We start from the raw sequence: 23,052 nt of genomic DNA on the forward strand, positions 1-23,052 counted from the left end.
ACGGTTGCGTCACTTCTGTGACGCAGCGGCATCGTAAACAATGCGCTACTATGCAACATATTTACAACGTGACGCATCCAGGGAGATGCGTCACGTTGTAAAGCCATGCGCTACATCATACCTGCGTCAGGTATAATGCATGCAGGGTGGGAGTTCCGTTGCAAAGAAGCCTCGTAAAAGTGACGCAGTGAGTTCTACAAGATTTCACGGAGTCACTTTTACGACCCCGCTGCGTCATAACCTTACGGCTGCTTGTAGCAGGCATAAGGAGTGATGCAGCACATCAAGTATAGGCCACCCCTTAGCAGTGCTGGAGTTGCATCGCGCTTGCAACACAACTCCAGCACTGCGTCACCTTTACGCTGACAGATGCGTCACGCATCTGTCTGTCCTTGCGCCATGTTGCGCCGCATTGTAAATGCGGCGCATCCAAGGTGGCGCAAGGCAATTTTTCCGTCACGCACAATAACTGGCACATCCCTGCTATTATGCAGAGATGCACCAGTTATTGTAAATCTGCCCCTCAGTCTCTAGTCTTGTGTTGTGAATGATTTCTCTTACATCATTCACTCTAAAGTTACACATATCCTTCTCCATGTTTACCTTCCCATCTTCCAGAATACCTGCGTGTATTCTATGTTCTATGCTCATTTTCTATAATGTTCAGTTGGGAGTTTGGTCAGCAAGCGTTGGGTTCCTAACTCCTATGCTCTCCAATAAACTACTCCTATTTACTTACATGAAGTGCCCGAAGTCTTCTTCAACAATTTGGCGCCGATCCAGGGATACCAGCTGGCCAGACTGAAGACACACTGTTTTCAGAGAAGGCTGATTGCTTTCTACTTTTTTTTTTTAATATACCATCCTGGCTTTGGCAGCAGTCTACGCCATTAAAAAACGCATCCACTGAACACTTATCCCGTTTTTCACTACCCGTTGGTTTCTGATCAGCAACCCTGCCCACCATAATATCACACTTGAACGGGCCGGCAATAGCCTCCAGAAATTGCCAATATCAAGTTTATCTAATTGAAGAAAAGTACTTCTTCCCTAGTTTCATGATGAAGTAGAGGAACATCCTCCATCTACATTCGCCAAGAACAACATTATATACAGAACCACTGGAGGAAATATTGGTACTCCCTCACAGAACAACCATTGTGTCCTTATTTTAAAGACAAGAAGAGTTCCATATTCCTATTTCCTATCTGCTTCTATAAACCCAGGAATCTGTGGCTCCATTCCCCAGAAGAAGGCGCTGGTATAGCGCCGAAACGCACGTCGGAATTAATCTCAATCTCCCCACACCCTTGACAATATAATATCATGCACTGTTTGAATAATGTACCTTTTTTATTGATGATTCCTTGTATATTCATTTAATGCACACCGAATATTATGATTGAACATTTCATGCATTGCATTTTAGAGATACAAAGATTTTTAATCTTGTATGTTTTTAACATAAATTCATATCCCTTTTTAAATATACAATAAACCAAGATCTTTTATATTTGTTTTGCTTGTTTCGTTTGACAATTTACTAGCTAGGCTTTTGCATGACACATCTATATATTGTTCAGATTGTCTAGGGAGATACCTACACACTGCTTTCTGCTTCGCTCCCAGCCAAAGAATTCACAGAGAGCAGAACCCTTCGACAAACGAATCCACGCGATGAGGAAACAAATCCACACGACGAGGCTCATCTCCCTCCTGCAATCGGTGGAGGAGCAAGATTTCAGAAATTTGAACGATCAACCTAAGATTCACGGCGGAGGATTCCTGACGTCAGCAACCGTGAGTTAAACTGCAGTGCGCGTAACTTTGTACGTGTTACCGTCTCTATGTAACACATTTCCATGGTTAATGTGGCGTCATTAAGCAACGCGCATTAGCTTCAAGCTGCAGCGTCACCTAACGTTGCCTATCCTATAATCCTTCTTCGCACCATTGTCCTCCACAGCCAGTGGCAGTCTGTTTCATCGCTAATCTCACAAGAAGCCCACATAAATGAACAACTTTGCTTGTGTTGTTTCGGACAGTGTAAACGCGGTGATGTGCTCTTTCCTGGCATAAATGTGGCAATTCAAAAAGTGAAACAACTGTGATATGCACACCTGCATATTGAACTGAACAATTCCATCAGACTAAAGGTATTTAAGAGAACTACAGGTATTCATTCTTAGTGCTTATCCTATGATGATACGCACATCTTTCCCATTGATGTGACACTTATGTTCATTTGTTTTTCATCATTTATTGCACTTTAATTTCACTGTGTACTCCACTACAACCGTTTTTAATAGCATAATTGTGCCTAATATAACTTACTGTTTAAAAGTGCTAATTTTACTTACTGTACAAGTAAGAATCTATACTCATGACCCAACAAGTGTCACTCTTCCCCCACCATTCCTAAATGAACTAGGTACTCCCCCAATACCATGGGAAGATTGGTTCATTATTTTTGATAATTATTTGGAGGCTCTGGACGGACACGAATTTTTAGGGAAACGTAAAAAAGCAATATTACTTAGCACTTTAGGTAAGGAAGGTCAGCGAGTGTTTAGATTTCTTCCTCAAGCACTACAAGCAAATGGGCAGCCAATGCCTGATGAATACAAAGAAGCCATCTGCAGATTGGAGGTGCGATTTTCAAAAGAAGGAAATCAAGTAATGAATTGTTACAAATTCTATACTCACCGCCAAAAGAGTGATGAGTCTATAGATGATTTTGTAGCTCACCTTAGAGAACTGTCAGTAAAGTGTAAATTTGGAGCCATGAATGACGAACTCATTAGAGACCAACTAATAATACAATGTAATAACAAAAAGATTCAGGAAAAGTTGTGGGCCGCAAAAAATCCTTCCTTGAACGTGGCCATTGATCTGGCAAAATAGAGGAGTCTGAACGTTGTATGAAAGTGATAGAGACACAGAAGAAGAACAATTCTCAGCAAGATGTGTCTGAAAAATGTTGTAGTGGAGAAAGTGAACTACCTTACGAGGAATCAGTCGCCGTTGTAAAGTGTAAATTTAGATCTTTTAGCAAAAAGAATTTTCTTCCAAACAAGTTTTGCTCATGCTGTGGTAGTAGTGGTCACACATCAGAAGCAAGATTCTGTTTTGCATCTAACAAAGAGTGTTTCAAATGTGGTCGACTAGGACATTTCTCTCAAATATGCAAAACTAAAAATCGACAAATAATAGCAGTAGATCATGATTCTATGGAAGAAACTAAACAAGAGAGAGACAGACTACTGGCGATTGATGACATTTATGTGGTTGCAGAAGATAACAAAAGACAAAATAGACCTAAAGTTTTTTTCACAATTGATAGTCAAGAAGTGTCTCTTATGGTTGACACAGGTTCAAGATATACCATCATTCCTCAATCCTTCATGGACGGTGAATGGAGTAGTAAATTCTTGTGCAAAAGCGACATCTCTCCAAGAGGTTTTCAGGGAGAAACCATTGACATTTTGGGTTACTTTGAATCAACTATTTTTTTTCAAAACAGGTCTACCTTTGGTAAAGTATATGTTTCTGTTGATGGGCCTGCTATATTAGGTTGGGTTCATCAATGTGATTTGCATATTATTATTAATCCAAGAGCACCCCATCAGGTTATGGTTATTGAAGATCACTCCTTAGATGACATTTTACGTGATTCTAGCACTGTATTTAAAGATGAATTGGGTGAACTGAGATGTTATTCACATTTTTATTCAGTTAAAAAAATAGCATACCTATCCAGCACAAATTAAGAAGGATTCCCCTCTCAATTAGACATAATGTAAAATCTTTCCTGAATGAAATGTTACAGAGTGGGGTAATAGAACCAGTTGAGGCATCCTCATGGGTGTCTCCGGTTGTAATCACAAAGAAATCAGACGGAAAATTGAGATTCTGTGTTGATTTAAGATCACTCAACAAGTGTGTAGTTGCTGACACTTTTCTGTTGCCAAACATTGGAGAATTGGTATCCACTCTATAGGGCGCCAAGTTCTTTTCTAAGTTAGATCCAAAGAGTGCATACCATCAAATAAGACTACATACTGATTCTAAACACCTCACTGCATGTATAACTACAGAGGATATTTTTCAGTTCACACGCCTTCCTTTTGGCTTAATTTCAGCAGCCAGCGTGTTTCAACGCATGGTCACAGAAATGTTTAAAGGTTTATGGAAATTTGTATTTTTCCAGGACGATACTTGTGTTTGGCTACTCTATAGCTGATCATAATCTGATGCTCAAAGATGTTTTACACAGAATTATGGATGCCGGCCTTACCTTGCGTAAGGAGAAGTGTACTTTTCTTGTGCAGCTAATAGAGTATCTTGGTTATGAAATATCATCATTAGGAGTCAAGCCCAAGAAGAATCTCTTGAAAGCTATTCGTTCTGCCCCATGTCCTAGTGACAAAGATGAACTTAGGTCATTCATGGGTCTGATAGAATACTACTCAAAATTTGTAAAAAAAACTTCTCTGACAAAACTGTACAACTGAGGCTTTTACTCAAAAAGGGAGTAAAATGTATGTGGGGGAATGATCAAAATTCATGTTTTAGTCAAATCAAGAAAGACATTTGCTAGCTCCATTTGACACAAAACGTATCTCTATCATAATGGTTGATGCCAGTCTGGACTAGGTGCCGTTCTTCTGCAGAAATACACTGATGGGGAGCGGACAATTGCATTTGCTTCTCGCACCCTCACCTCTTTTGAACAGAACTATTCTGTTATCGAAAAGGAAGCATTGGCAGCTGCTTAGGGCATTCAGTATTCCCGCACATATTTGTGGGGCACAAATTTTCATCTTAAAGCAGATCACAAACCCTTAGTTTGCATTCTGTCCCCAGGTGGCGCGGGTAAGGGTTCCCCATGGTTTGCCAGATTAGCAGCCAAACTTCAAGAGTATCAATATAAAATTTCACATGTTCAAGGTTGGCGCAACTTTCAAGCAGATTGTCTATCTAGACTTTCAATCAAAAGAGAAAACCTTGATGATGATGTTTCTATTAATTTAGAAAATGAGGATGAAGCCATTGCCTGGGTCCATGATGTCCTAGCAGTTTGTGAAGGTACCTTTACACTTGATGAGTGGTGTAAAGCTATGGTCAATGATCTTGCAGTTCAAGAGGTTATTCGTCTGGTTAAAATGGGTTCCAGTCGTGAAAGTTGTGTACATGTCTCTGCTTGTCCATTTCTTAAAGTGCTTGATGAATTATCTACTTGTGGTGATAATATTCTCATGTGTGGTGACAAATTCATTCCCCCTTCTGAGTTGAGAACAAAATTACTTAACATTGCCCATGAAGGTCACCTGGGACAAACTTTGACTCAAAGCTAATTTTTGGTGGCCTGGCATGGACTCACAGGTGTCTTCTTGGATTGAAAAATGTCCAACATGTAAAGAAGGGGAGAAAAGACTTCAAGTTGCAGTTGGTTCTTCCATGGGTCATTTGTCTACTCCAAATAGTCCTTGGCACAGTATTTTCCTTGATTTCATCAGGCCCTTGGAGGATCTACCTTTATGTCAACGGTTTGCCATTGTTTCCATTGATGTGTTCTCTAAATGGCTTACTCTAAATGGCTTACTGTTGTTTTTGTAAAAGATATCACCACTGAAAGCACCATAACATTTTTCAAATCACTTTTTCAAGAAGAAGGCTATCCGAATGTTTTTATCACGGACAATGGCACACAACTTGTTTCCCATGACATGTGCTCTTTTCTATCTAGTTGTGGAATTACGCACCATCGTACATCTTTATATAACCCACAGGGTAATGGTTTGTGTGAAAGAGTCAACAGAGTTGTTAACTCCATGGCTGCTATGCGTTATCCCCCCCTGTGCTGAAGAACCAAAATACCCATTGTTCATGACGAGCTGGGCTCGTCATGAGTGTACGAGGAGGCTACACCATGACGAGCCCAGCTCGTCATGAGCGTGGAAGGGGTTAAAGGAACAATTCAGATGGCTTGCTCGAAAGATATCTCAGCTCATGACATGGTCCAAGATATGGTCTGTGCTTATCGCACTACAACACATGGTTCTAATGATAAGTCACCTTTTGAACTTGTGCATGGTAGACTTCCTGGCACAAAGCTCACTCCTTCGTGGATCAAAGAATTGGTCCCTAAAGGAGGTCAATTAGACTCTCTACCTGTTACTTGTCCAAAAATTATTTCTGGATCTCACATTTCAAAAGGTGACTATGTTAAGGTAAAACCTGGTAGGGTTTCTAAAGGTTTATCCAAATTCAGAGGTCTTTTTTGTGTCAGTGAGGTATTTCCTCATTATATTGTTTTGACAAATGGTGAAAAATGGAACATGCAAACAGTTGCCTTATACCAAAAGAAATCTTCAGTTCACAAGGATAGTGCTTCACATGAACCTCTTCATTCTTCTTGTAACAGTGGGAATAGTGGTTACATGGTATCTACCATGGAAGACTCTACGTTACTTTCTTTTCCAGTTGGCAGGAGATGTGATGGTGGAGGTGATGCCTCTGATTAATGCAATAGTACTACTAATCCTTCTCTAACATCATTCAGTCTATGGTTACACCTATCCTTCTCCATGTTTCCCCCTTCCATCTTCCAGAATACCTGCATGTATTCTATGTTCTATGCTCATGTTCTATAATGTTCAGTTGGGAGTTTGGTCAGCAAGCGATGGGTTCCCAACTCCTGTGCTCTACAATAAACTACTCCTATTTACTTACATGAAGTGCCTGAAGTCTTCTTCAACATCTTGCATCTAGCACACAAGGACAATGCCATTTTAGTGTGACAGCGGATGTGGCTTGGGGTATATTCATTCCAAAAAAAAGATGGTCATGGTCATCTTCCCAGCCAGAACTTTCCTGTCCAAGAAGAATGCTTTACAGTGCTTTAGGTAACCCTATTTATCGCAGTGTTCATGGCCCACCGTTGATACTTTTTGTAGCAGATTTTTGCTCCTTTTCTAAGCAGCTATTTTTACCTATTGGGGTTTTCATCCAGGAAAAATATGCTAGACTCTTTCTCTACTCCATATCAGGGTAGTTCTGGTTTCTTGCTTTCCAACGCACGTCACGCTCTTTGTTTTCAATCTAGAGCTATCCTCATTGCAGTGCTAATTTTTTTTTAAAGAGTGCCAGGGCAAAAGGTATTTCCTAGGATTCAACTGCAGGTTGCACCACCACAGGTTTACCTTCCAATTATCGTTGCAGTTATAACAGAGTAGCAGGTGCAGTTTGGGCATCTGCCCTCAAAGCAGTGTCTCTTCTCCTGTGGGTGCAGAGGGACCATTGTGGCAACCTTGCTTCGGGCCCATGATCTCAGGATGAAATGAGTGAGCATATCTGTGCAGCACAATCGTCTTCAGCAATGGCACTCCCCCCCCCCCCCCTCCCCAACCCCCCTGGCCTATTGCAGGCAGGTGCTCTGATTGCGGCCTCCAGACGGAGTCATTGGTAATGGTGTGTCTTCAGCAGTTGGAGACTCCAGGCCAGTCAGGGCTTCCCATTTCAGCAGCGACACAATTTCATCCTCTCCTTACCTTGACAGCTGTAACAACCGTCTTTCAAGCCCTCAGCGGATTGTAGGCTAAACAGTGGTGCTTGATCTTTAAAAGTCATAATGCAGCTCACTTGGGAACTGTGCTGAGACAGCAGTGCCCCTTTAATGACACAGGCCACTCCTGTCTTCACTTTGTGAGGCAGCCTGATTTTTCTGGGTGCTTATCACACCAGGAACACACTGGGTGTCTCCTACTGGACAGTCCACCTGCACGGCCAGGCATTCTTGTTTCCTCCCTCAGCACTTCCCTTCGGGCTTAAAAGAATTTTGGCAGAAAAATGCCTGAGCAGATAATGTTCAGCTGGGCAAGGCAGTCTGTGGTGTCTGAGGAGGAGGCCTCATTTTCAGTGAAATTGCTCTCCCTCCCTCTCAGCTCCACAATTAAGTGCGGTCTTCCCCTGAAGGACTGGGTTCTTTAAGACCCAGCGGTGCCAGGGCACAACACCTGAAACCTTCGTGGGTAACCTGCTCCGGCGTACGAATCACAGAGACACGGGACACTTCCTTCGGCGTCAAAGATTCAAGGTTTATTTGCTGCAGGGAACACAGATGTCACGACAAGTACACCACGTGCAACTTGGGGAGACTGCTTCAAATTGGTTCTGTGGATCGCTCCTTTTATACAGTTTTTACCCATAGAGTTACATTGAACACAAAAGTTTACAACCCGGTTCCCATCATTATCCCCCAGAGGGGTCGCTTTGGTCACTTTGAAACACATGAGGTCCGGAACATAAGTGCGGAAACATTTGGCGGTTCCCAACTGTAAAAACCCATCTTCCCACCATTAGCAAATTCCAATCAGCAGTAAAATAGATCGAAATAGGAACAAGGACAGGTGCAGAGGAAGACGGAGACAGTGGGGAGATCGGAAAGGGTGTAAAAGGGGAGGTATCGGGAAACACGAGATACAGGCATCAAAGGGACGTGCCTAATGAGATGCACGGCTGAGACAATAAGTCCGTGCGGCAAGATGAGCCTCGAGCGGCGCCATCTGCCTTACAGTAGCATCCCCCTCGTCATAAAGACACTCACAAAGAACATGTGTCTTCCGCAAATATCTTGGGAGTCCCAGGGTCGCGAAGCGGACAACGTCCGTTCGCTGGCTACTTGAGGGCAAGAGACAAAATGGATGCCGTATCTAAGATGGAACCCGTGGGTACAGATGAAAAACCCACATAACAAACGAACGGTTTAAGTTAGCACAGCGAAACTGCGCACACTTACTAGACTAATCATTTGCGGTTCATAGATACTAAACTCGACTATATTCGTGCGAGTTAAAAACACCACTTACAATTGTCACGGAACCTCAGACGCTCCTTTTGCCCTCATGTAGGCAAGCACTAGTCGGAATCATATTCGATATTCATCAAACCATCGAGATGTTGCTGTAGCATAGCTCTGTCCAATCGAGTCCCCTTGGTAACAGGTGGTTGTCTTATACACGTTGTAGCACAGAGGCCACATAAGGCAGGACCACACTGCACACAAAGGCAACACGTGAACAGGAACACCACAACGACTCCAATGATCATCAGAATCTTCCAAACCCAAGTCGACATCAGGCCCCAAAACCATCCAAGTAGCGTCCAATCCCCTACATCCACGTGTATGGATTCGGAGATCTTATGCAACCTCGAAATGGCTTGATAGACAGTAGGAGCATTATCTGGAATGAAAATGCAGCAGCTCGAATGGATCACCTTACATACCCCACCTCGATCTGCTAAGATGACATCTAAAACCATACGGTTTTGTAACGTCATAAGTCTCTCCGCCTGAAGTTCTGTGGTGATATTACCAAGGGCACTGGCAGTAATATTAGCTGTCGATTCTACCACTAGAGTCAACTGTCTCAGGTTCCTACTATTAACCATAGGTCCCCAAAACGGGAGGAAACCCTTGAAAAAGTCTCCTGCCTCTTGACCGGCAGTATCCTCTTCGCTAATTACGCCTCGCACAACTCTAGTCTTATGATAATCGGCATCTACGGTAAACGTCGGAGGCAACAGATTTGCAATGAAACATGAGCCCATGAAGTCAGCGGGCAACCATGTGTATGCACGATCATAACAGATAAAGTATGTACCCTTGGCAGCCAGAAACACAGGGGACGAGGACATCGGCAGAATGTAATTTTCAGTGCAAGCACTTGCTCCAAGTCGGGCTTGCGATCTTCGGCCACGACCCATAAGACAAAAATTACCAGTGTGGGGTACGACCCATATCGGGGGCGAGCTTTTAAGCTGCTTTTCGCTAGTGAACACACTATATTCACCTCTACTTAGGACCCTATAGGCCTGTACCTCTTCTTCGGGAATAAGCGAAGGATCATAGATATCACTATCTAAATCCTCTATTGCTATCGACAAAGGTTTTTGATACGAGGTAGGACCAGAGTAGGGGGAACGTGGTTCTCGAATGGGGTGGAAACCCAGTGCGCTTCGAAACATTGTTTGAAATGCTCGAGCTGACCCTTGGGAACTATACGGTAACACCAAATATGGAATTCCCTTATCCGTAGTATGTGGCATCAACCCACACACCCAACAATTAGTAGTGTTAACCACTAACTGATGCTGATGAAGGAGCTGAATAAAGGAATTGTTGCGGAATTCTACACGTCTAGCCTGCTCGTGTTCGGGTAACATATGAAAGGAATGAGGAGAAACAGTAGAGGTAAGATTAGGGTAAGGAGTAGGAGTAGGTATAGCAGGTAAGAAGTAAGACATCGTGTAATACACCCCACCCGCCAACAATGCAGAAGCAGTCAAAAACAATCCAAACAGTTGGAATATAAAACATTTGGTACGACTGAGTTGCTGCAGCTTGAATCTGTGAACTTGAGCTCCCTCCAAATCATTCAGCTTCGAGAATGCCATTCCCTACGACCGTCCGCAACGTTTCTTGACGCACTTCGTTCTGTGTAGCAATAGTCAATCCCTAGGAGTTCCCAGGAACCGACGGCCTTTAACCTAGCGTCAAGACCTACTATCCAGAAGGAAGTACGCGCGCGGCCCTACGGCCTTCAATGCACAATATATATGTATGCAAAAGCAAAGTCTCTCAGCTGTGGAAGCAAAAAGGTACAAGGAATGAAGCTCAAAATATGTGTACAAAAATAATTACAGTAATACGAGAGTTCAAAACTGATCACGGAAAACGGGATAATACAATCGTCAATTCAGCAAAGCAAGATCTTTTATTTGTCCTTAGTGCGAGATCGCAAAAAGTATCGGGTTTTCCCAGGACGTGTCTGCTCGTCAAACAAAGGATCCGTTGAAGAGACAGCGTCCTGCTGATCAGTTGAGTGTTCTGGTCTTGAGTCTTTTGATGCTAATTGTTCAACAGTGTCTTTCTGCTGCGCTGAGGATTCTCCAACAGGCTGTGCGTCGCTAAAAGGTACAAACGCCGGCAAGGTTTCTGTTTCCGATGATGCAATGCCTCTCCTTACCCACGGGTCTGCCGGCAAAGGGATGGGGACTCTTTTGGTGTGCGTAGCATGCACCCAATTCTTACGTCCCTCGAGACGAACGGCAGTCCTCGTGGCCAGGAGCACTTGATAGGGTCCGGTAAACCTCGGGTCCAGGTTATTCTTGCGTGAAAAGTTTCTTGTCACCACCCAGTCTCCGGGCTGGAGCTGGTGGCCTGGACCCTCCGTCTGCGTCGGCAATGCGTCGTGAACCTGTTGGTGAATTAACCTCAGTTGAGCAGTCAAGACATGTAGATAATCGATCAACATTGGGTACTCAAGATCAGAGAACATTCCTGGCCTAGGAACCCCCCACACATTCGCAGGACGGCCGAACACTATTTCATAGGGACTAAGCCCTACTCGGGAGTGTACAGTCGTCCTAGTTGACAGTAATGCCAAAGGTAAAGCGTCAGGCCACGAAAGACCAGTCGTAGCCTGAATCTTCGCTAACTTTAGTTTAAGGGTACCATTGTACCCCTCAACCAATCCAGCTGACTGGGGATGATTGGCGCTGTGGAATTTCTGATTAATTCCAAGGCCCTTACACACACTCTTCATCACACTTCCAACAAACTCACTTCCGTTATCTGACCACACGACTCTAGGCATTCCATACCGAGGAAAATATTTCTTCAGTAGGATTTTCGCAGTAGACAAAGCAGTATTGTCTTTGAGAGGATAGGCCTCGATCCATCGGGAGAATGCGCAAACCACAACTAAAACGTATTTCAGGTTATTGCATCGCTCCATATGGATGAAGTCCAATTGAATCACCTCAAAGGGATACGAAGGGGGAGCAAAACTGCCAGGAGGAGTTGGGGTTCCTTTGCCAGGATTGTACATTATACACACCATACAATTCTTCACCAGACGTTCAGCACATTTCGTAATGCCATCATTCTTCCACACAGGAGCCAACAACTTGCAAATACCTTTCGCGCTGATATGTGCTAACCCATGTGCCATTGTCACAACGGCCAGCACATACGCATCAGGCAACAACCATCTTTTCTGATCCGACAAATCAATCCAACAACCATTCGCATCCAACTTTCCCGTGCTTTCTTTCCACTTCGTCCTTTCAGTCTCGGTGGCCTCATTCTGAATTGCTTTCACACTTTCGATAGTGTCCTCACACATACTCGATTCTGTAGGCCACCTAACCGAACTCGTCACATACATTCGAGTGCTAAGGTTCCGGGCAGTCTCCTTAGCAGTCTCATCCGCAAACGCATTACCACGACCAACATCATCCGTCACCTTACGATGCGCACTACATTTAACAATCGCGACTTGCGTAGGCAACGTCAATGCATCCAAAAGATCATTCACAAGCTGGCCATGCTGAATCTTCGTACCGTGCGACGTCAAGAAACCTCTCTCTCTCCACAATCGTCCAAAGCTGTGAGCAACACCGAACGCATATTGGCTATCAGTAAACACATTCACACGTTTCCCTTTCGCTAACACACATGCTCTAGTAAGAGCAATCAGCTCCGCAGCTTGGGCAGAATTTTGATTCAACCTTGCAGTCTCGACAACAGTATTCAATGTTACAACAGCATAAGCAGTAGTCACATCGCCATTCGGCAACTTAAAACATGACCCATCCACATACAAAGTACCATCCGGATCTTCCAATGGGGTGTTTTTAAGGTCCACTCGACCTTTAGTTTCCTCTTCAGTCCTCAAGTAGCAATCATGTTCTGCTACTTCATCTGACTCTGTGCTAATTGGTAACAAAGTTGCCGGGTTCAGAACGTTACAACGTTTTATCTGAATGTGGCTTGCCAACAGCGTCAACTCGTACCCAGACAACCTCGCACTCGTCAAGTGCTGGGTTTTCGTTCGATTCAAGAGAGTATCGACTGCATGCGGAACCATCACCGTAAGCATATTATCCATGACCAATCCTGCTGATTGTCGGATGGAGACCGCAGCTGCCGCTGTTGCTCGTAAACAACTCGGCAATGCTCTAGCTACTGGGTCCAAGGTCGAGGAAAAATATGCACATGAACGTTGCTTACCACCAAAAGGTTGCGTTAAGACACTCAAAGCACAACCTTCCCTCTCGTGAACATATAACGCAAACGGCTTACTGTAGTCAGGGATACCTAACACAGGAGCCGAACACAATGAATCACGTAGTTCAGAAAAACTTTTCTGACATTCTTCCGTCCATGGTAAAGGAGTTGAAACATCCTTGCACGTAAGAGCCACCAATGGTTTCGCTAGCAATGAAAAATTAGGAATCCATTGCCTGCAGTACGACGTGATACCTAGAAAGGCACGCACATCTCTTTGGGTTTTTGGCACAGCCATTCGCGCAATTGCTGCAATTCTCTCTGGGGTCAACCTCCTTCCCTCCTTTGACAATAAGTGACCTAGATAGGTTACTTCTGGACAACAATATTGGAGTTTAGAAGGGGACACCTTATGATTCAACTCACAGAGATGTTGCAGCAACGACACCGTAGCAATTTTGCAAATGTCCTGAGTATCGGCAGCCACCAATAAGTCATCGACGTATTGGATCAAGGCCGCACCGACCGGCAACCTAAACGCATCCAGTTGACCCTTCAAGGCTTGACTGTAAATAGATGGACTCTCACAGTAGCCCTGAGGAGCGCGTTTGAACCGGAAGCTACGTCCACCGAGAGAGAAACCGAAAAGGTCCCTGCTCTCCTCGGCAATCGGGATGCTGAAAAACGCATTTTTCAAGTCAATCACCGAAAACCACGATGCAGAAGCTGGAATCAGAGTCAGTAGCGCCGTGATGTCAGGCACAACAGGAAATTGAGGAACCACAATTTTATTCACCTCCCGTAAATCGATAACAAAACGATAAACAGGCGGTTTTGAAGGATCAGTACGTTTAAGAATGGGCAGCACAGGGCTGTTGCACACGTTTCCCCGAGTCTCTTCGATAACATCTTTCTCGATCAGATCATAAATGATCGCTAACAGTGCTCGTTCTCCATCAAGGGAGATACGATATTGGGGAATACGTGGCAGTCGCACATTAGATTTCAACTGAACAACATAAGGGGAGATATCAAGTAGGCCCACGTCATTTGGACCCGTTGCCCACAGAGATGCAGGAAGAGAACTCAATTCCGGTGGAAGCTTATCGAGAGACAAATACATAGGAGAGACAACCCTCTCTCCTAACGTAAGCTTTACACCCGCAGGAGAACAATACAAAGTTGCGTACAAACGTTTAAGCAAATCCAGGCCCAAAAGATTTTCACCACAACCCGTAGTCAAAATCAACGGAGCTTCTAGCTCACGTGGCCCAATTTTAAGGGGCAAAGGGCGCGAAACTGGATTGCTAACGGGGGCGCCAGAGAATCCAACGGAAACATTTGTTAAGCCAGACAAAGGTGCGCCAGGGAGTTTCGAATGCATGATAGAACTTTTCGCTGCACCAGTGTCCAACAGAAAAGGCTCAACGACGCCCAATGTAGCAACTGCGACGTAAGGCCCTCTCTGATCAACCGGAACTGATACCACTCCCTCTCCTTGTCTTTGGCTGTCCTAGTAATTACTGTCGTCAGTTCCCTGATCGACGTAATAATCGTCTACATTGTACTGCGCGGATCGTCCTTGCGATGATCCACGTTGATCGAAACAATTATTAGAATTGGATGAGTTATCTGAGCGATCGTTCTGAGCACCGCGACCTCTACCACGTGATGCCTGCTGCGAACCACCACGACCTCCTCTAGATGAGTTACCATTGTTACGTTCATTCAAAACAGGGCAATTGAATTTAATGTGTCCCTCCTGTCTACAATAAGCACATTGATTGTACCCTAACGAGGATCTTTGGGAGGAGGAATCATTACGCGGCTGCGATCGATTCGATTGCGACTGCGATCTATTCTGTTGGGACGCATTCTGATTTGAACGCGGAGGATACGCTTGTTGCAACAACACTTTAGTTTTGAGCTCTTTCGTCTTTTTGTCAGCACGGTCGTTCTCTTCTTTCTCTCTATTCTCATAGTATTGTGCCGTAGCCAATATCTGAGCCGAAGTAGAAACGGCCCCTGCACTTTCCGAATTCTTTAACTTATTGCTCAAATCGGGCAATAAATTCGAAACAAATTTATCCACAAACAATCTCTGACCACCCTCGGTACCCATATCCTGTCCACTATGGTCAATGAATGCTTCCTCGAACCTCGTAAAGAAGTCGGAAACACTCTCATCTTTCTTCTGCTTACAAGCTGACAATTTGTCCCAATTTACTCTCATAGCTGGCATAAGAGTTTTCATTAATGTTATAATTCTTTGAGGAGGGGCAGTAATCATCTGCTCAGGTTTAGCTCCACCAGTTTGTAAACCATCCGCCGCCACAATGGCAGCCCAATCACCACCTAATTCATTCGGATGATTTTCCTGCCGAATCTTAGCCCATACAGGTTGCGGTACGACATTGCCGAACAACATGTCGATATCGGCAAGATTCATGATTGTAGCGTCTACAAGCTGCGATAATTCTTTGTAATACCCTGCAGGATTTTTGCGAGGGTCAGGCAAAGATTGCTTCACCTGTAACACTTCCGATCTTTTCCATGGGAGATGTATCCATACTCTCTGGAAATGCGGCGGAATAATAGGAATAGCAGTAGCATCGCCTGGCATCCACACTGGTGGAACCTCCCGCATGGGGTATTGGCCAGACTCGTCTGGTTGTTTTTCAATATCCTCAACAAACAATGCATGAGGAATGGGAGCGGGACAAAAAGATAGCAATCGTTCCACAGCACGTCGAACATTGGTATCCACTATCAGTCCATTTGCGAACTGAAGCTGAAGATCAGACAGGGCGGTCAGCACCTCGTCAGGCGCATCGGCCGCTATTTGATCATGGAGGAACTTGCACATTTCATTAAACACATATCTCTGGGTTGGTATATTGAATTGACAAAATGTTTCGAGGACAACACGGGGTGGACTTCGAAGAGGATTCACCATCCAACCCATCGCCATATTATATAACGCAACGCGTTCTCTGTTTCCAGGAAGCTGACTACGTCTCTGAGGACCATCAGAACCAGCGGACCCATGAACAGGTCCGAGCGAATGGAAGAAGCTAGCCGCAAGAGGAGAATTGCGACTACGAATAGAGGGAGAAGAATAAGACACAGGACTAACAAGAGAAGGAGTAGAAACAGTAGCAACAGCAGGAGTTAACAAAACAGGAGCAGTAGCAGGAGCAGTAGCGGGAGCAGGAGTATGAGGAAGCGGAGGAGCAGTAGGGATAGCAACAGGCAAAGGAGCAGGAACAGTCGGAAGAACGGGTGCAGGTTGAGGAACAGGCGGAGGAAGAATAGGCGGAAGAATAGGTACGGCAGGGACCACAGGAGCTGCGGTACCCTGTACGTACGGAGGTGGCGACTTCATAAGATAAGACATTAAAGGATCCTCAACTGGCTCTTCCTTCTTTTCCGACTCCGTAGGCAAAGCGGGGTAACATTTATCTACGGTCATACGCTGTAATCTATCAAACACTTCCTTATCCTTAACCTCCTTATCACGCTGAAATTGCTCTGCTTTCTTCACTATGGTAGCAACATTATCTCGCTGATTACGTTTAGTCTGTCTGATTTCTTTCTGTCGGGCTTCTTTGCGCCACAACCGAAAGGCATCAAACATGGCCGGCCTTGACTTTCTTTCGAACAATTTAATCTCTAGATTATCTAAGATCGGGGCCTCGAAGCTACCATGAGGTGGCCAACGAAGGTCGCCGTCCTTCTTCGTATATTTAATCCAATAATCGTTAAAGGTAATTGGGCCTAGCCCATGCCTACTATAGAGCTCATAAGTGGGAGTTCCAACCGGAGGTATCGGACACGAGTCCTCCAGTCGGGAATCCGTACCACAAGGCCTGAAACAACTAAACAAAGTACTACGACCAGGCATCTTGCACACTAGCCGAGTTTCACAAACTTCAAGGGTTACGGTATTTACCAAGTCCCAGCAAAGAACAAAACCCTCGGTTTTTGGCGGCTGCAGTCGTCAAACAACACAACAAAGTACGCTAGCAAAGTGTCACCGACAAAAACACTCACACAGCGTTAACAACAAAAACACTCGCTAAAGTGTCAACAACCAAGAACTCTGGGAGCGACCCACAAATACTTAACTCAAGGATCGATGGCGTCACCAGGAAGGCCCGTCAATCGTCTCGCTATACCAAGGTCTACGCCAGGCGCCAAAACAGGTCTACAGTCAGGGCAGCAGTCCGTCGCAGCCGTCCGGAGGCGGGAATCTTCGCGGGAAAAGTCTTCGGGCCACTTATTTCGACAACAGGATCGATGAAGCGGAGTGCACCTTCCCTCTGAGATTTCACACGAAGTTCCTCACGATCGTCGGGCTTGGACCGGTACCACTGATGCAGCCCCACGTGGGCGCCAACTGAAGGACTGGGTTCTTTAAGACCCAGCGGTGCCAGGGCACAACACCTGAAACCTTCGTGGGTAACCTGCTCCGGCGTACGAATCACAGAGACACGGGACACTTCCTTCGGCGTCAAAGATTCAAGGTTTATTTGCTGCAGGGAACACAGATGTCACGACAAGTACACCACGTGCAACTTGGGGAGACTGCTTCAAATTGGTTCTGTGGATCGCTCCTTTTATACAGTTTTTACCCATAGAGTTACATTGAACACAAAAGTTTACAACCCGGTTCCCATCATTATCCCCCAGAGGGGTCGCTTTGGTCACTTTGAAACACATGAGGTCCGGAACATAAGTGCGGAAACATTTGGCGGTTCCCAACTGTAAAAACCCATCTTCCCACCATTAGCAAATTCCAATCAGCAGTAAAATAGATCGAAATAGGAACAAGGACAGGTGCAGAGGAAGACGGAGACAGTGGGGAGATCGGAAAGGGTGTAAAAGGGGAGGTATCGGGAAACACGAGATACAGGCATCAAAGGGACGTGCCTAATGAGATGCACGGCTGAGACAATAAGTCCGTGCGGCAAGATGAGCCTCGAGCGGCGCCATCTGCCTTACAGTAGCATCCCCCTCGTCATAAAGACACTCACAAAGAACATGTGTCTTCCGCAAATATCTTGGGAGTCCCAGGGTCGCGAAGCGGACAACGTCCGTTCGCTGGCTACTTGAGGGCAAGAGACAAAATGGATGCCGTATCTAAGATGGAACCCGTGGGTACAGATGAAAAACCCACATAACAAACGAACGGTTTAAGTTAGCACAGCGAAACTGCGCACACTTACTAGACTCGTCATTTGCGGTTCATAGATACTAAACTCGACTATATTCGTGCGAGTTAAAAACACCACTTACAATTGTCACGGAACCTCACCCCTGCACTCTTGAGTGTTGGTGTTCGAGGCCCTCTTCCACCCGCAGGTTTTACCTGCGCTTCATCCCTGGTGGTCCAGTGGACCTCTTTCTCCTTTCTCTCGATCCAATTTTTCTCTCCTTTTTCACTTGTTTTTTCCCTCATTTCTATCCCCCCCTTTTACTCTCCTTCTGAGTCTTTCCTCTGTTTCACTCGTTTTTTCTGTCATTTCAAGCTCCCCCTTCACTCTCCTTCTGTGTCTTTCCTCCATTTTTATTTATTTATTTATTGAACTTATATGGCGCAACAGCTACCCTGAGGGTTTCCCGGCGCCTTGGATTCATTTACCATCATGAAGAGGATACACGTATGTCACATTATTGGTTGAAAAGCCAGGTCTTGATGCCTTTCCGAAATTTTCTGTAACTTGATTCTAGACGTAAATGTAGCGGGAGTGAATTCCATAGCGTAGGTGCTATGTAGGCAAATGAGCGGCCGCCCATTCACGCGGGTTTGGATCTAGGGACAATGAATCTTGACTGATTTAGAGAGCGCAGGTTACGGGAAGGGGTGTATTTACTCACCAGTTTACACAGGTATACTGGGGCTTCCCCGGAATTAACCCTGAACATGAAACACAGTGCTTTAAATTTACATCGACTTTCCATCCTAAGCCAGTGTAGCTTGTGTAGCTGGCTAGAGATATGTGCTCGTTTAGGGAGGCGTAAAAGAACTCTGGCAGCCGCATTTTGAACGACCTGTAGCCGCCGTGTTATACCTTTATTAGACCCTAGATAGAGAACATTTCCCGTAGTCTAATCTAGAACCAATTAGGGCTGGAATTACTGTTTTTTGAGCCCCTTCAGGGAGCTGCCAAATAATTTTCCTCAACCATTTTAGAATGGCAAAGCAAACAGATGACGTTTTGACTACTTGTGGTCGCATCAACAGTTTTTCGTCAATTACAACACCCAAGTTTCGAGCATATTGAACAGGAGACGGGATAGGACCCATTTCCATAGGCCAATGCGCCGGTCCCCGCAGCTCTTTTCGTTCTCCAAAGATGAGCAGCTCAGTTTTCTCACCATTCAATTTCAGTTTCTTGGCAAGCATCCATTCCGCTATTCTTTGTAGCCCACTAAGTAGGGGTGATGTTTCAGGTTTGTCTGCTGCCGATAGGGAGAAAATGAGCTGCGTATCATCTGCATAAGAAAAAATAGTGAGACCAGCTTCCTCAGCTATTTTTGCTAATGGGCTTATGTAATTATTAAAAAGCAGTGGGCTCAATATTGAGCCCTGGGGCACTCCATAAGGGGAAGTCATGATCTTGGAGGTGTTGTTTTTGGAGAAGACCTGGAATGATCTATTAGATAGAAAATGTGTTAACCACTTCATAGCAGTTCTCCTCACTTATCCCTTCCAGGGTCTGGATTAATGTTTTATGGGATATGGTATCAAAGGCGGCGCTCAAATCCAATAGGATGAGCGCCACTGTACAACCCTTATCCATTGTTTGGCGGATGGTTTCCATCACGCCTAATAAAGTGGAATCGGTGGAATACCCAGTTCTAAAACCTGACTGAGATGGATGTAGTACCCTGTTGGTATCCACAAAGTCTGCTAGTTGTCTGTTCACGTGTTTTTCCATGATTTTAGAGAATACTAGCAGCCCGCCCCAGCGTTGCCTGGGGCATAAAGGGGCTGGGGGCAGTACACCCGCTCCTGCCCGACTCCCTCCCACCCCCACTCCTCCCGCCTGCCCCTCTGTACACACCCGCTCCCCTCCCACCCCAACTCCCTCCCGCCCTGATTTCAAGGTTTACTTACGTCAGCTGCCGCTCTGCTCCTCTACACATGCAAGGCAACCATTGAGAATTCTGCTACATGTTTTATTTGTAATAATTACATTGACATTCATGCAGTACAAAAAACATTGTTTGGAGTGAGTTTGCTAGCGCTCCGACAACTACACACCCCAGCCTTCTGGATGACGGCTACCTTTTTGAAGCCTGTGCACACCATGTGAATAAAACGTACACACAAAAGATGAGGCATAAAACAATAATCTGGAAGCTGTCGATGAAATCAAGGGCCTTATGGGTTCCTGTTGAAGGGAACTCAGGTTTCCCCAGCGTTGCCTGGGGCAGAAAGGGGCTGGGGGCAGTACACCCGCTCCCGCCCCGACCCCCTGCCGTCCCGACTCCCTCCCGCCCCCACTCCTCCCGCCTGCCCCTCTGTACACACCCGCTCCCCTCCCGCCAGACTCCCTCCCGCTCCGACTCCCTCCCGCTCCGACTCCCTCCCGCCCTGATTTTGGTTTACTTACCTCAGCTGCCGCTCCGCTCCTCTTCGCCATGACGTGCCCGCGCTCCTCACTTCACCGCAGCTCCATGTGTGCCACTCCAGCACGTCGTCATAACGCACGTCGCGTCACGGCCAGCGCTAGGTCCCGGCAGACGCTACTTTCAGGGGACTACTTTGTTTACAAACTTAATTTTTTTAATTTACTTTTTTTTAAAATTTATATAGCCTATGTCCATCTGCACACCCTGACATTTTCATAGATGTATCGGGTGTGTAGATTGGCACTGTGGTTTCCGAGTTTACCTGGCCAAAAGGTGCAAGTTCTCTCTTTATAATAGTAGTATAGATTGGAAGGAGTGAGACAGGGCGGAAATTAGAGAAAATCTCAGGATCTCCATTGGCTTTTTTGAGTAGTGGAACCACCATGGCGTGTTTCCATGCCTCTGGGACCGCTGCTTTAGCCAGTGACACATTAAGCAGCATTCGGATTTCATCCAAGATCCTTGGGTCAAGTTGTTTTAATATGTGGCTGGCATTGGATCATTTGGTGATCCAGATTTAATACTGTTTAGGATCTCCACAAAAGAGTTAGAATCTAATGGGGTCCACTCAGTGAGCAGATTCCTAGGTGGATCACCCAGTTCATTGGAATCGCTTGGAGTTGTGGCCATAGTAACGATAGGATCTAAGTCATCCGAACCCCTGAAGTCTGAATAAATATTAGAGATTTTCTCCTGAAAATAATCTGCAAGGAGATTACATTGTGAGGTGGACAATGTCAGGGGTTCTGGCTGATGGTTTGCCCCAGCTAGGTCTTTTATTATTTTAAAAAGAGTTCTCTGGTTATTTTGTGCTTCTGGAATATTTTTCTTTATGTACTCTGCTCTAGCAATCTTGCATGACAAATGGTAGGTTTTTATGGCTTGTTTGTAGCTCTCTTTACTGGCTAGATCATAGGTTTTCCTCCATTGTCTCTCCAGTTTTTTACAATTGCTCTTTTCTATTTTTAATGGTTCAGAAAACCAAGGGACTGGGGGGTTACTAGATCTACGCTTACTCTTAGTGAGGGGAACAATGGCATCTACGCCTTCAGATAGCCATTTACTAATTATGTTGTGATCGGTGACTCTGCGTTCTTTTGGGGTAGGTATTTTCCACTCGTTTTTCACCCTCATCTCAATCTCCCCCTTTAACTCTCCTCTGTGTCCTCTGTGTCTTTCCCCCACCCTGCTTGCACTTTTGCTGCCTTATTTGCACTTTTCTCTCTCTTTTTGACTTTTTCCTTTGCCTTTTTCCACCCGTTTTATCCCGCCTCTGCTGCCCCGTGGCCACTCACCCCAGAACGACCAGTGCAACCAGCCCAATCCAGCTCCCATCGCCGCTCCCGCCTCTCAGCTGTCCAGCCCTCCCCGACCCCTACTTAATGGAACCCTGGATCACTGCACCGCCAACACTACGACCCAACAGTACTCCACGCACTCAACTCAGTCCGTAATAAAAACTGCAAGCTAGCATCACCGGCAGACACCCACGGACCCTTCAGCTGTCACCGCTGCCGGCACACCTGCAGCACCACCAAGACCGCGGACCCAGCACAACCCGCCCGCAAGAACACAACCGAACCGAAGACCCTGTAATGCATCCTCCTCAACATCTGATCTCTCCACAAGCACTCCACCGAAATCTGGGACCTCCTTGACGGCACCACCCCGGACGTAGCATTCTTCACCGAAACATGGACCAACACCACCTCGGGACCAAACATCGCCATTGCCATTCCTCAAGGATGCATGATCTCCACGAAGGACCGCCCCACCCGCCCAGGAGGAGGAATTGCCATTGTCCACAAATCCACCCTCCGCCTCAGAACACTCCCCGACGAGCCCACAGACCTGATGGAACACCTTCACTTCAAGATACTGGCCTGCCCCACCTCCACCCTCTGAGGAACCCTCAGCTACCGACCGCCTGGACGCCGCTGACTTTTCACCAACTCCATCACAGACATCATCTCCCTTCATGCCATCGTATCCACCAACTAAACCCTACTGGGAGACCTCAACTTCCACCTCAACAACCAACTGGACCCCAGCACCACATCCCTCCTGGACAACCTCCACAACATTGGATTCCGCCAAATTGTGACTGAACCCACGCACTCAGCAGGACACACCCTCGATCCCCTCTTCACAACATGAAACTCCATAACCTTCAGGCACACCACCGAACTCCCATGGACAGACCATTGATGCGTCCACTTCACCGTCAGAACACCCACCATCCACAGACACCATCACCTACTCAACCGAAGAAACTGGACCAGAATCACCAACGACCAGCTAACCTCATCACTCAGCAACACCACCCCAACCATTGC

This window comes from Lissotriton vulgaris, chromosome 7 (assembly GCF_964263255.1).
Source record: "Lissotriton vulgaris chromosome 7, aLisVul1.2, whole genome shotgun sequence".
NCBI classification, from domain to species: domain Eukaryota; kingdom Metazoa; phylum Chordata; class Amphibia; order Caudata; family Salamandridae; genus Lissotriton; species Lissotriton vulgaris.